This window comes from Apodemus sylvaticus, chromosome 1 (genome assembly GCF_947179515.1).
Source record: "Apodemus sylvaticus chromosome 1, mApoSyl1.1, whole genome shotgun sequence".
NCBI lineage: Eukaryota > Metazoa > Chordata > Mammalia > Rodentia > Muridae > Apodemus > Apodemus sylvaticus.
In genome coordinates, this window is record NC_067472.1 from 129,432,913 (window position 1) to 129,446,932 (window position 14,020).

The following is a 14,020-nucleotide window of genomic DNA, read 5'->3' on the forward strand; positions in this document are numbered from 1 at the left end:
TGGGGTTCTGGGAACCCAGTGAAATAATACAGTATTCGTTAAACTTGGGAAAAAAATAGGTTTGCTTCTTCCTTTTTTTTTTTTTTTTTTTTTTTTTTTTGGTTTTTGGTTTTTTGGATTTGTTTTTTTCGAGACAGGGTTTCTCTGTATAGCCCTAGCTGTCCTGGAACTCACTCTGTAGACCAGGCTAGCCTCGAACTCAGAAATCCACCTGCCTCTGCCTCCCAAGTGCTGGGATTAAAGGTGTGCGCCACCACAGCCCACTGCTGGGCCTATGAAAAGTTTTTAGAAAGGGACGGGAGCGTTGCTTCTGGAGGTAAAAGGGTACTACTTGCTCTCTGGTAAGCCTGACATCCTGAAGTTGATCCCCGAACCTTCTCAGCCCTGCAGCGCTGGGCGTGGCTGCACACTCCTTTGATCCCAGGACTTGGGATCAAAGAGGCAGGTAGATCTCCCAGGCCAGCCTGGTGAACAGATTAAGTTCCAAGATAGCCAAAGCTATGCAGAGGAGGGTGAGTGGGAGAGGGCAAGAGGGAGAGACAGGGAGAGGGAGGGAGGGCAGGCAAGCCAGATGCAGTAGTGTGTATCTGTGATCCCAGTACTCCTATAGTTAGATGATACATGGAAACAGAAAAAGTAACTGAAGTTCTCTGGCCAGCTAGGGTAGGCAGAAACGTGATACACCAATCAACAAGAAAACTCCCTGAAGTTGTCCTTTAACCTGCATGTGTGTGCTCAGACCCCGCCCCTACACACACACACACACACACACACACACATACACACATACACACACACACAACAGGTTTTTAAAAAAAAAAATTTAGAAAGCGAAAGCTAGAGGAACCCACGGGCTCCAGAAGCAAACCTTCTACTATTTTGCTAAACTGACAGCGCCAAACTGCTCTTAAAATCTGTGTTCTCGTACATTCGACTGGGGCTGCCACAGACCTCATTAGAGACGTTTCTTTGTGCCATGGGCGGCCCCTAACAGAGACACTCAGAACTGGCCAAGCTGCAAGTGAGCGTCTGTGGAGTGGTCAGCCGCAGAGAAGACATCTATGGCCCAGCTCTTCTCCTCAAGGCTCAAGACCATCTTGGAAGTCTGTGCAAAAAGATTGTTAAGAGCCAGAGGAGGAGGAGGCCTGGGATCATGTCCATGTCTCCTGGACAAGACAGGACTCTTGACTTCAAAGCAGCTGGGGCTGCCTGTGCAGGATCAACACAGCCACCATGTCACAAGCATGGAGCCTGGAGTGGCTCACAAGTCCTCCCCATCCCTGGCTGCCGACGGTTGATGGCTGCTGGGTGAGGGAGAGTCATGCTTTCCTGGATGGATCAACCGGACAGGCTGCAGATAGGTCAGCCTGTGCTCCAGTGGATGCTAGCTCCACCTCCATGCAACCTGGGCAGCACCAACTGGAATCTGTGGGTTGTAAAAGGAAATCAATCCAAGCCGGGCAGTGGTGGCGCACGCCTGTAATCCCAGCACTCTGGGAGGCAGAGGCAGGCGGATGTCTTAGTTTGAGGCCAGCCTGGTCTACAGAATGAGTTCCAGGACAGTCAGGGCTACACAGAGAAACGATCTGTACGCGATGTACTTAGATCTTACTCAAGCCTGTCCTCACCCTCTCTTGTCAACCCACGCCCCTGGTATCCCCTTCTTTCACATAAACCCTCATAGATATGCCTTTTTCCCTCAAAAGGAGTAAACAGGTGTTGCATGAACAGTATATAAGTATGGGTGCCTGTGGCCCTGGACCGTAGAAGCCAACAGACCAGAGGGTGTTTTTCCTTCTTGAGTCAACCTACCCCCCAGGAGGGTTGTTTGGAAGAAATCTAGACTGCTCAAGATGAGGATGGGCCAAAATTCCAAGAGCTCTGAGAGGGACAAAACCAAATTTTAATTAACAAGCCCTGTGTTCCAGTTGATCTGTGGGATGAGGGGGTGGATTACAGAGGCACCAAAGAATGCGAATGTGAACAGGTCTTCGTTTGCCAGAGGCCAGAGTGGGAAATCCATGAGGTTTAGCTTGTTGTATGGGAAGAAACGATTCTTTATAGAAGGCCCTTCGCAGAACTCAAAGTGACGGGAGATGTTCTTAATCAGTGTAGTTGTCATAGTGCACTGTGGGAGGGTAAAGGTCAGCAGAATCTGTTCAAAGAGTGTCCTCGTGTACTTTTAAAAAGCGATAGTGCGGTGGGCATGGCACCCAGCCAGCGCTGTGTGGGGAGCCGCTGTCTAAAGAGGAGAGACTGTGCTGGGTAGTAGTGTCGTGCGCGCACGCGCGCGCATACACACACACACACACACACACACACACACACACACACACACACACACGGTAGCAAGCACCTTGACCTCCTGAGTCACCTCTCTCACCCGTGTCTTTAAGAGTCTTATGTAGCCTGTATTGGTCTCCAACTTGATATGCAGCCATGATGACCTTGAATTTCTTATCTCTGTCTTCTAAATATTAAGGTTATAGGCATGTGCTACCTTACGCAGTGTATTAGGTGCAGGGGGCGAAACTCATGGCGTCCTGCATGCTAGCATTCTACCAACCTAGCTTTGTCTTCAGCACCCCTGTATTTTATGGTGTGTGTGTGTGTGTGTGTGTGTGTGTGTATGTGTGTGTGTGTGTTTGTGTGTGTGTCTGTCTGTGTCTGTCTGTCTGTGTCTCTGTGTGTCTATTTGTGTGTCTGTCTGTGTTTCTCTGTGTGTCTGTCTGCGTCTGTCTGTCTGTGTGTGTCTGTGTGTATCACTGTGTGTCTATTTGTGTGTCTGTCTGTGTCTATGTCTGTCTGTGTCTGTCTGTCTCTCTCTTCTCTGTGAGTGCGCATGTGTGTGCGTGTAAGATAATTCAAAGGAGTGTTTCTCTCTTTCTCCCATGGTCCTTGGTGTCCGACTCAGGTTCATCGAGGATGACAGCGACACATTTACCAGCTGAGCCATCTAACGGGCCTAAAAGAAACACTTAAGATGTCAACAGTTCTGGAACATCTTTGTGACTACTTAAATTTATGACAGAAATATTAGCAGACAACGATGACAACAACTAAAGGGAGGTCCCAGGCACTCGTGACAGCTGGCACTCTGCGGGTCTGACGGCAGGGACCATGCTAACTCTGTAAGGGAAGCCGCTGGGCTTGCTCTGCTAAACCTGGAGTGAGGACATCTGTCCTTCCTGAGGGACTGGAGCTTTTCCATAACAGAAAGTTTGTGAGCTGGGACCCAACAGAACCCTGCCTCTGGGGACCCCTTCCTCTTCCTCTTCCTCTTTTCTACCAGGAAGCACGATTTGACTGCCAGCATCACTAAACCAGGTGAGTTTGGAGTGCTGTTGGGAGGGGCCATGTGAGTAAAGCCATTAAATGATTTATTCCCTCAGACCCTCTCACAGCAGATCTTGAACTTGCTCCTGCTTCTGGAAGGCTGCTGTCACAGCACTTGGGAGGTGGAGGCAGGAGGATCGGAAGTTTAAGTTTATCATTAACTGCACAGCAAGGAGAAGTGGGAGAAAGGAAGCTTTTGGGACAGGAGACTTGTTTTGCTTTTGCAAATGATTGTGCACAACGTGCTGTCCTACTTCCACATGGACCCACTCTGAGACAAAGTGGGGGTGCTGTGGGGATGCCCCTGATGCTGGACTGGGTGCAGATCTGAGAGGGGGTGTTCATCTGTTTGGCTTCCAGAGTGACGGTTCTCTATACGCCAGGGCCACAGGCATCACCTGATTGGACTCACTGAAAACCAAGGTGGGACCTAGCAACGTTGTATGTGTTGCTGGGGATGGAACACAGGGTCTTAGCACATACTAAGTGAGCACTCTGCCACTGAGCCACACACCCAGCCCATCAGTATGTCTACACACTAACAAGATGTTTAGCAGTGGTCCTGAACCCAGACAGAGTTAGGACTGAAGGGACCACGTGTAAGTCACTTAATTGCCTTACACCACCACACCTTCCAATAGCACTCCAAATTCAACGGTGGCTGAGCTTTAATGGTATATTTGAGGTACCATTATACTTCTCCAAACTCCTGAGAATGTGCAACCCAGGTTAGTATCACACTTTTTTTAATCACGGACCACTGGATGGATGCACGACCAGGGTAATTCCATCTGAAGAATTTTATCCTCACTGCTGCTTGTTCTGTCCTAAGACACATCTTTTTTATGTATCAAACCAATCCTTAAATCAGTGGGCCTCAGTTTTGACTGAATCCGAAGAGTTTGAAACACTAGCAAACGTTTGGGTTACAGCCCAAGAATCTGATTTTGCAAGGTCTGGATTGGTTCTTTGACCCAGCCAAGAACAGCCGCTAAAGAACCAGTACCCAAAATAGCCAGCAGAGGGCGCTGCGGACCTACATATTGCGAGAAACGTGCTGCTGGGCGATTTAACCACCGCAGAGCAATGAACCCTGGGAAGAGGCTTTGATGAAGTTAGAGAGACCAATGATCAGACTCTTGAGTCAACCACCTCTTTGTGTTCTAGAGCTGCTAGAACTTCGCCTAACTTTAGAAAGTAAAGAATTGTTCATTTTGCCAAGTAATTAAGGGGCAAGTTGCAATCACTCTAAACCTTGATTTGTGTTTTTAAATGAGAGGTTTAGCCAATCTCTATTTTTTTTTTTAATTATATATCGATTGACTTGAAATACACATGGTGCTGCTCTGGGGAAAGGAAAGGATTAATATTTAAATGGGCTGATAAAACTGCATGCAAAGAGAGGCTAGTAGTTCTCACTTATTCTGGCTTCAAAGTAAACATAGTGCCTTAGGCTGCCTGATGACCTGGAAACTGACCCAAGGTGTCATGACCCCTCCCCGTCGTAAGTAGGGAGCCGGGATCAGTTACACCTAACAGCTGAGACATTTGAAGCTCAGAGAAGGCAAGTGCCCGACTTAAGTCCCATAGAGATGAAAGTTCCGGACGGCAGCTTGAAGCTGAGGTGTTCGATTTTGGAGGCAGGACTCTGCTCCACACCTATTGGAGTAGTTCCATCCAGCTCTGAGAGAAAGCCTCCCTTCCCTCTGCCTTTCTACGTGTTTGCTTCATGAACACAGGTCTTCCCAATGCCATGTCACCCCTGTATGGGGAAGAGAGTCCCTTTCTCTGTCAGCTCTGTGCATCCTCTCCCCCCCTCTCCCCACTAGGGTAAGTGCACATACGCACTGCCGCTTGCAGGTCCAACACCTGCTGAGTGACCCAATTTATAGACTTCTCGAGTGTGAATGAGATTTTCAATAGGGCCGGCTGCCTCCTGCCAGGGTTGGAGCTAGGAGAAACTCAAGAGGCTGAAAACTGGAAGGAGCCATGTGTAGGAGGGGCAGTGACAGCCACATGAAGTGACTCAGTTCAGAGAGGCTAAGCCCCTTGCCCGAAGGTCGCACAGCTTCCAGGGGCTAATTACTGTGCCTCTGTGCTTAGTCAACATTTGCATTTTCACGTTGTCTTTTTTTGGGGGGGGGGGTTGTTTTGTTTTTGTTTGTTTGTTGGTTGGTTGGTTGGTTTTTCGACAGGGTTTCTCTGTGTAGCCCTGGCTGACCTGGAACTCACTCTGTAGACCAGGCTGGCCTCGAACTCAGAAATCGGCCTGCTTCTGCCTCCCAAGTGCTGGGATTAAAGGCGTGCGCCATCACCGCCCGGCTTACATTTTCACGTTTTCTAAAAGCGCTCGGCTCCCGGGGCCGGTCTAATTGTAAGAGGCTGCCGTGGCTGACATGTGCGAGGGGCAACAGTGGGACTCAGCTTGGAAAGAAACAGAGGAGGCACTTGAGGGTTGCTCAGAAATTTATTTCTACCAAGGGTGTCAACATCCGGGACTTGGTGCCCACCTGATGGCAAGGTGACTTCCAGACAGGGCAAGATTGGGGACCGCGCTGGCTTGTCATATGCAAGACCCTAGGCTCTATCTCTAGTACTACAAAAAGAAAGAACAAGAAAGAGTTAGGAAAGAGAGAGGGAGGGAGGGAGGAAGGGGAAGAGGGGGGGAGGGAGGAGAAGAGGGAGAGAGGGAGGGGGAGGGAGAAGAAGAGGGAGGGAGGGAGAGGGAGGGAGGAGGGGAGGAGAGAGGAAGCAAAGCTAAGGAACTGAAGGGCCCAGTTAGTACAGTGCTCACTTCTCTTGTGTGAAGCTGCAGGTTTGTCCCCCAAGTGTGGTTATGCACATGCCTGTAATCCCAGCACTCAGAGCCGGGCGGTGGTGGTGCACGCCTGTAATCCCAGCACTCGGGTGGAAAGCAGGATTGGGAGCTCACGATAACCCTCAGCTACATGGGGGATTTAGGGCCAGACTGGGCTACATGACACCCAGAGAAAGGATGGAGTGGGGTGTGTGTGTGTGTTTGCGCACACAAGCCCAAGTACAAGCATGTGTGCTAGGAGATGTTCTATCTCTTTCTTTTTTTTCTATCTTTCTTTCTTCTATTTTGAGACAGAGGTTTACTATGGAGACCAGGCTGGCTTTGAACTCACAGAGATTCACCTGCCTCTGCTTTTCCAGGTGCTGGAATTAACTAATTATTGTGGGTAATTGACTACTTTTGCCATCAAGGTGGTCTCCAAGCACAGGCCAGGGACAGGGCTTCCAAACTTCTGTTGTTTATTGGCAATTAGCAAGTTGTATCTATAACCTTCCTTCCCACAGGCAGGCACAGACACTCCAGGCCAGCCAAGATCCGGTGGCCGCCTTGCACCTGGACCCCGAGGTTAGGAGCACGTGTCCCCGTGCTGGTCCACACTGTTATCTGCCCTCTGTGAGCCCCGTGTGGTCTCTCACGAAGAAGGAGCTTGCAGGACGAATGAGGGTCTGCAGGTACAGAGCAGCCCACCACGCCCAGAGGACAGGCATCCTGTCCCCCGTCCCACTCTAGAGGGTCCTCCTCTGAGGTGTCCTCGGCCGACATGGGAGAGAGCTGGATAGTCTGGTAGTTTCTGGAGGGATTTGTTGGAAACATAGAAGGCAGGAAAAAAATATATCCAGAAATGCCGCCCCCCCCCCCCCCAACCCTGCAGCGGCTGAAATGAGCAGCACCATGTGGCAGACTGGGACTTGTTGTTGGATACAGAGACACAACAACAAAATCACTAGTCTTCCAAACGGGGCTGGCCTGTCCGTGGTCTTGCTGGCCACCTCCCCCAGGCCTTGGTGCACCACCTGCCATCAGCCGGGCCCTCCTGTAGGGAAGGCCGGCTTTTGTGCCTGTCTTCTCATTACACTCTGACTGCCCCTGATCATACACCTAAGAATTCCCTAGAGTCTCTGTGCAAAATTGGGGAGAAATAATTTTCTTACTTTCCACCCCACTCCCCCTCCTGGCATATTCTGTTCTCCACCCTGAACACACTTCCTTTAACCATAGGAAAATCTTATTTCTCACGAGAAGCAGGTGGGTAGCTCGTTTCTCTGTATTTTCTTCATTCATTATAAAAGCCTGGACTGTCGCAGAGAAAGGATTTTTTAAAAAGCAAGACAGGTAGTGCCCACCCCGGGGCTCCTTCTCCCCTTCCCAAGGGTCCCCAGGGCCCAAGATGAACAACCTCGCAGGGCTCATGAGTCACAATTCAAAGTCAAGTGGGAGAGTGGGCCTGGGAGGTAGGCTGTCCGGGTAATTGCCCTTTCACTACGCCCAGATAGAAGGTAGGCGAGGCCCCCACTGCCTGGGCCGGCCTCTAATTGCACGGGCAGGGCACATCCGCTCCTTAATTAGGAAAAGCCACAATATCCTGGCAGCTCCGAGAGCGCATGGCTCTAATTGTATTTCTGCGGCAGCTGAGGGATAATTACTCTTCCCGATTGGTGCTTTTAATTCTTTTGCTTTTTAATTGCTAGCGCTTCCTCTTTGCTCCACCCCTCCCCCATCCTTTGATGCTACATTCTGTTCATCTAGACTGGGGAAGGGCTTGCCTGGACATGGAGAAATTCAGAGACAGATGAGTTGGGGGGCGGGCGATGCTGGGAGAAAGGTTCTCAGTCCGACCCCTTCAGAGCCCACGGCCTGGGCTGGGGTACAGTTCTACACAGGCCTGACTGAAGTTCTTTGCAGAGGATGCAAGGGACTTTGTCACTCCACAGTCTGAGCCCAGGACCACTCTGAGGTTCAGAGCCTGCCTCAATGCAAGTCTAACAGGGCTGTTGGCGTGAGTGGGTGGCAAGAGAGGTTGATACTTAGTTATTTCTGGGAGTACTTTCCTAGGGACCTTCAGGTGACAAAAGACGTGCTAAAGGACATGACAGAAGAACTTGGGAGAGAGTCTCAGAAGCAATCTGTATACCACTTTGGGGATCAAGATTTGAGCACCCCTGACTCAAATGCCTCCAACTGAGTCATTGCCCTATGTTATCTCCGTGGGCGAGTGGGAGTTCTTACTAAGTAGCCTGGCAAGACAGTGGCGACAAGAGGCCGTGGGGTGACTGGGACCAATCTGTTGTCATTGGTTTTCTCCTTATAGATCAGTGGTTTGGGCCTGAGGGTGGGTGGTTCGGGTCCTCTGACATTCTGAAACTCGGGCTTCTCTCTCCGTTGGAGAAAGATGCCCAAACCATTGCCACGTCTCCAATGATAGAATCTTGGAAAAGTGACCTGCCCTTGAGCCCCCACTAAGTGTCACTCCCCACTTCTCATTTCTTTCCTCTGAATTTAGAGCTGTCCCCTTAGCAACCCTGGTTTCCATGGTTTCCTCCATGACAACCATCCCCAAACCCCTCCTCTCTTTTACTTCATGACAGTAGTGGGTGATAGGAATCCTCAGTATGGCCACTCCACGTAACCATGGAAACAATTAATTGAGCCTTCGTGTATCTTTTGTGAGGCAGGCTGGAGACTATGAAGCTTTGGATATGGAGGATGAATCTGAGGTGGGGGTGGGTACAGGACCTGAACTATGGCGCTCAGAGAGAAGTTGGGGGGCTCTTCCAGAGACGCTCTAGGAAGGTTTAGTCTTGAGTCCCTAATATGGGGGTGTAGTACAGTCCTTCACTGGAGCCTAAGGTCCCAGTTGAATTGGGCACAGGGTGTGAGGTAGGGAAGGGGGTGGCCCTTCATGCCAACATCCTGCTCAGGTGTCTGTGTACTCCTAAGAACTAAGGGGAGACAAACCGAGGAGACTACACTCACCGTCAGACATCCTCCAGGCTGTCGTCGGAATGTGTGTTCAAGAGGAGGATCTTCAGTGGGCTCTCCTGTCCCTCTTTTTTTTTCCTGAGGAGTGGAAATACGCATCAGTATTTCAGGGCTTGGAGCAGAGAGAAAGGAAACAAACCGTGCTGAAAGAGGAGTTCCATGAACTCTTGGCACCTACCTGTCCGTCCCCTTCCTAGGAAGTGATCCATCTGCTCCTCGCCCGCCTTAGGTTAGGGCCGTTGTCTGTCTGTCCTCGGCAGCCGAACAGAGTGAGTCCAAAACACCAAGAGGCCTTCTCCTTGCTTTGCGGGGGAGGGACACGTCCCTCCTCTACTTCCCCATCCCACCCCCAACCCCGCCGAAGTTTCTCAAACCCCTCCCACTAAAAGACCAAGTCTGTGTCTCGAGAGATCTCAGACCCCTGCTCCTTCCCCTGATGAACTGATCCCTGAGAATAACCTGTACTGGCTTGGAAACAGATTTGTGATTCATCGGAAAATGGGAAAACAGATCAACGTAATCTGCGGATATGCTCAGGTGAGCTGTAAACTGCTGGGCAGAAAAGTTGATTCAGGGAAATCAAGTGCAGTCTCAACTGGCTAGAGCAAAACCCTCATCCTGGGTTCCCGAATTCAGAACCTGTCCTTTGCTCCTGGACAAAACTAAGGCAGATTCAATCATTCTGGGTACCCTGCTCTCTCCGCTAGTCAGGAAAGGATAAATGGCATCCTCTTATTGGTTGACGAGGCGATACATACCAACCAATGAGAGACTGGGTTTTCCTTCCTGGCCAATAAGGTCTCAGTTATCTTCTTGAAAGGAAAGTAAACCCTTTGTCTATAAAGAAATAATGAGCAAAAAAAAAAAAAAAAAAAAAAAAAAAAAAAAGAGAGAGAGAGAGAGAGAGAGAGAGAGAGAGAGAATTTTTTTTTTTTTTAAAAAAAAGGACTATAGTTGCTATGGGGAATTACTGATGTGATCAGTGATAGCTGGCCCAGAGAATTAGGGAGGGAGAGCCTCTCCCCCCACCCCCCAGCAGAAAACTCAAAAAGCAGACCAGCTGTCTGGTTTAGTGTAAATGAAGTTTCTATAGTAACATGTAAAGGAAAGGAATTTTGATCTAAATGCCTATATTAGTATATCTAAACAGGCTTTTGGGGGAGTGAGGACGTAAACAGACGTGTGTGTGTGTGTGTGTGTGTGTGTGCGCGTGTGAGCGTGTGCGCATGTGTAATTGTATTAGCACTATGTATAGAGAAAGACTGAAGGAAACGTGGTTTGTTGGTGCGAAGCATCCTCATAGTTATTGCCTGAAACATTTCTCCTATCTGTGTCGTCAGGTGTCAGACCCGGAAGGGACAGACCCTTGACCCTTAATGAGAGCTATTCTAGGTGGTAAATGTATACAACAGGTCACTCTGGTAACTTCCGAGCTTTCCCCTCTCCCATCCCACCCAGGAGAAGGCTGCAGTCACCTTGTAGATAACAATGACTTCCCACCCGTGTGTTCCTGATGAGTGCAGGCAAGTTATGCTGACGCAGGAAGTAGTCGGCTCATGTCAATCTAGGGAAAGGGGGAAAGGCCAGGGGACTGAACCTCCGAGTGCTGCTTTTATAAGGAAGCCAATGCAAAGGACGGATAGATAGACGTTTGAAGAATCCAGTGCTGCTGTGCTGTAGGGTAATTGTTAAGGGAGACACGTGTCTACCTAGCTCTGTCCTCTGTGAAGTCCCAGCGGAGAGGAAATCCAGAATCGAGACCCATCTCTCATGTAAGGGATGGGAGGGGGCTGCGGAGCCAACATGCTTGAAAAATATTCTTGCATCTCTCTTGTTCGTCATTTAAAGGGGACAGAATGTGATGGTGGTGTGGGGGAGGGCACGATAGAGCAGATCAGCTCCTCATATAAAGGGATAAATAAAAGTCCCAAGAAAATGGCTGGGCAGCTTATGATTACATCTCTCAAGTGGGCTGGGGTATGGTTGGGAAGGATTTTAGGGGTCTTATTTCCTTAACTTAGGGGGAAATCAGCTTTTAGGGTGCCCTCGAATATTCCATGAGAATGGAAGGGACTCCCACGCAGCCAGGACTGAGGCGGGGGCTACCAGGAGATATTTAATTTAGAGAATCAAGGTACTCACAGATAAACAAGAGCCAAAGCCCCTCCATTCACTGTTACCAAGGCAACAGGAAGCAGGGGCCCGTGGGTGGTTGCTAGGTAACCACACTAGAGCTGGCGTCTGTCCGCTCTGCTCTCCTCCTCCCCCACCTCCATTAGCCCTTTTGTGACAGCTCCCCCCTCACGGCACCCCCCCCCCCCGCTTTTTCCTCCCTACCAAAACAATTATCTGTGCTCCTCTACAAAGGCTTTTAGGGTTTCTTCTGATTAAAAAATGTGTGTGTGTGTGTGTGTGTGTGTGTGTGTGTGTGTATGAATAAAAATGTGTACCTGGGTGCTCATTTGGGGTAGACTTCATCTATACCCAAAGGTGAGTGCGGCCCCCAGACACAATGTACTACTTCCTACCGTAGCCTCGGTCTCTTTTTCTCTCCAACTCAGTGTTTTTTTTCCTTCGTTTACCCCCAGTAAGGTTTGGGGAGAAGACAGACCCAAAAGTGGCGATTGCCCTTTCGTTTAGGTAGTGAAGGTGACGTAGAATTCCCTAGACACTCGAAGCCCCGGAGAAATGAGAAAGCCGACCCCCTTCCCCGAACCCCCACTCCCATTCTTCTACAAACCGCACCGCACCTCCTGGCCAGGCCTGGTTTGAGTGGAGTCTGGGATTGTGGACATGGGCCTGGGCAGCTTGAAAAGAGCCCAGGAACGGACTTCTGGTATTATGCGGACCCGGTGCTGTCCAGCTTCTGGTGCCTAAAGAATGACTGGTGCTGAAGCTGTAGGGACCTTACGTAGTGGGATCCCGAGCTCCATTCAGGATCCCAGCGAGTGGAAAGGTTAGACGGGGATTTATCTGCCCTGCCTGCACCTTTTCATCAGTTACTTCCCCAGCCCTCACAGTCCCTTGAGCCTCTCTCTCTCTCTCTCTCTCTCTCTCTCTCATCCCTTCCCCCGGCTCCCAGGACCACCAACAAATGTCGCAAAAGGTAAGCAAAAGGGTTGGTTGTCCTGGGATGGTTACCCGCTGCTTTTCCCGGCACTGTGTCCGTTTTCCTTCCGTGGGCGCTGGACTCGGGATGCTCGCCCGCAGGATCGCCGCTGACTTCAGCACGGACCCCGGCGGCGCTCAGATCTTGTGGGACGCTTTTCCGCAGGCAACAGGTCGGCTACACCTAGAGTCTGGGTGAAAGGCATGGGAGACCTGGCGGCAGCGCAGGGTTTTGCTCGCTGTAATCCTATCTCCAGCTGGCAGGAGAGCTCAGGGCCAGCTCCAGAGCGGCGTTCCCAGCCACCACCACCCGCACCCCCCTCACACCTCCTAGTTTGGCGAAAGAGAGACATCGCACCTGTGGCTGAGCAGCTCCTTTCCCTTCCCTCCAGGGCATCCCGGGACTTGATCTCGTGAATCCAGTTGGGACTTGGTGCTGGCAGCCCTTCCAAGAGGAGCCCTTGACCAGGGGAAGGGACGGGGGCATTAACTGAGATTTTTTTTACCTACGGAGGCTTGTAGCAGCCGAAGAGGAAAGCCTCTGCTCTGCTTCCTTCTGGAAGAAATCCCTTGCCCCAGAGCGAGAGCGTGGGCGCGGGGACTGGGTGGGTGTGGAGGATGCTCTGTGGCGGAATCCTCCGTGGGTACCTACCTGTCTCCGGTCATCTGTCTTGTCCACCGCAACGCTCACACCGAGAGGAGGTAGGAAGGTCTGGAGTCGCAGCACACTCCCAGACGTGGACACAGTGGCTGCCCGCTGGACTTCAAGGGGACAGGGGCACAGCTGCTTTAAAGCCGAGACCAGCCTGCAGGTGGCCTGTCAGGGACGCGGACGTCTGTGACGTCATCCTGAAAGCGAGCAGGGAAAGGAAGAGGAGGGGGTCATCGCGTTTCGCATCAAAAGTCCCCAGTGGCCATGGCAACAGCTTCGGAGGAGAGGCGGAGGGGTCCAGCGCCAGCCGGAGTCTCTCTCTCTCTCTCTCTCTCTCTCTCTCTCTCTCTCTCTCTCTTCTCTCCTCTCCTCTCTCTCCCCTCTCCTCCTCTTCTGTCTCCTCTGTCTCTCCCTACCTCCTCCCTCTCCCCTCTCCTGTTTTTTCTCTCTGTTTTCTCTCTCCGCTCTCTCTGCTTTCTCATTCTCTCTGCTCACTGTGCTTTCTCTCTCTCTCTCTCTCTCTCTCTCTCTCTCTCTCTCTCTCTCTCTCTCTCTCTCTCTCTCTCTCTCTCTCTCTCTCTCTCTCTCTCTCTCTCTCAGGGCGCTCGCCCCCCCCTCCTTTTTGCAACCCTCAAGGACTTCATGTGTTGCTACCAGAGTCCTGAACCTAGCCTTGCGCTCACCTGGCAGGCAACTGTCTTTGCCCAGGCTGGCAAGATCCTGAGATCGGCTTGTCCTAGGCTCCCAGAGGGCAACCTTGCAGAATCCTGCATTTCAGGAGGACCTTTCTAGCCTCCCGCCCCATCCCTACACAACCGGTGAGGACCGGTTCACCTGACCACATGCACACTCATTTTTTCTTGAATTCAAGGACTTGAAAGCTCAAGGCTCCCACTCACTCTCCACAGACCTGCTTCTGAGCCCGCCCCCCCCCCCACGAGGTGGCGCCCACGCAGAGCCACCTGTGTCATTCCTTATGTCTGGCTTGAAAGCTCCCCCAGGGCTCCAGAACCAACCAACCAACCGAGGAAATCGCAAGCCCTCAATCGCAAGCCCTCCTAGGATCTCTGGCTTCAAACTCCGTGGCAGCAAACTCCGTAGTCCAGAGCATTTGCTAGGCAGAAAGA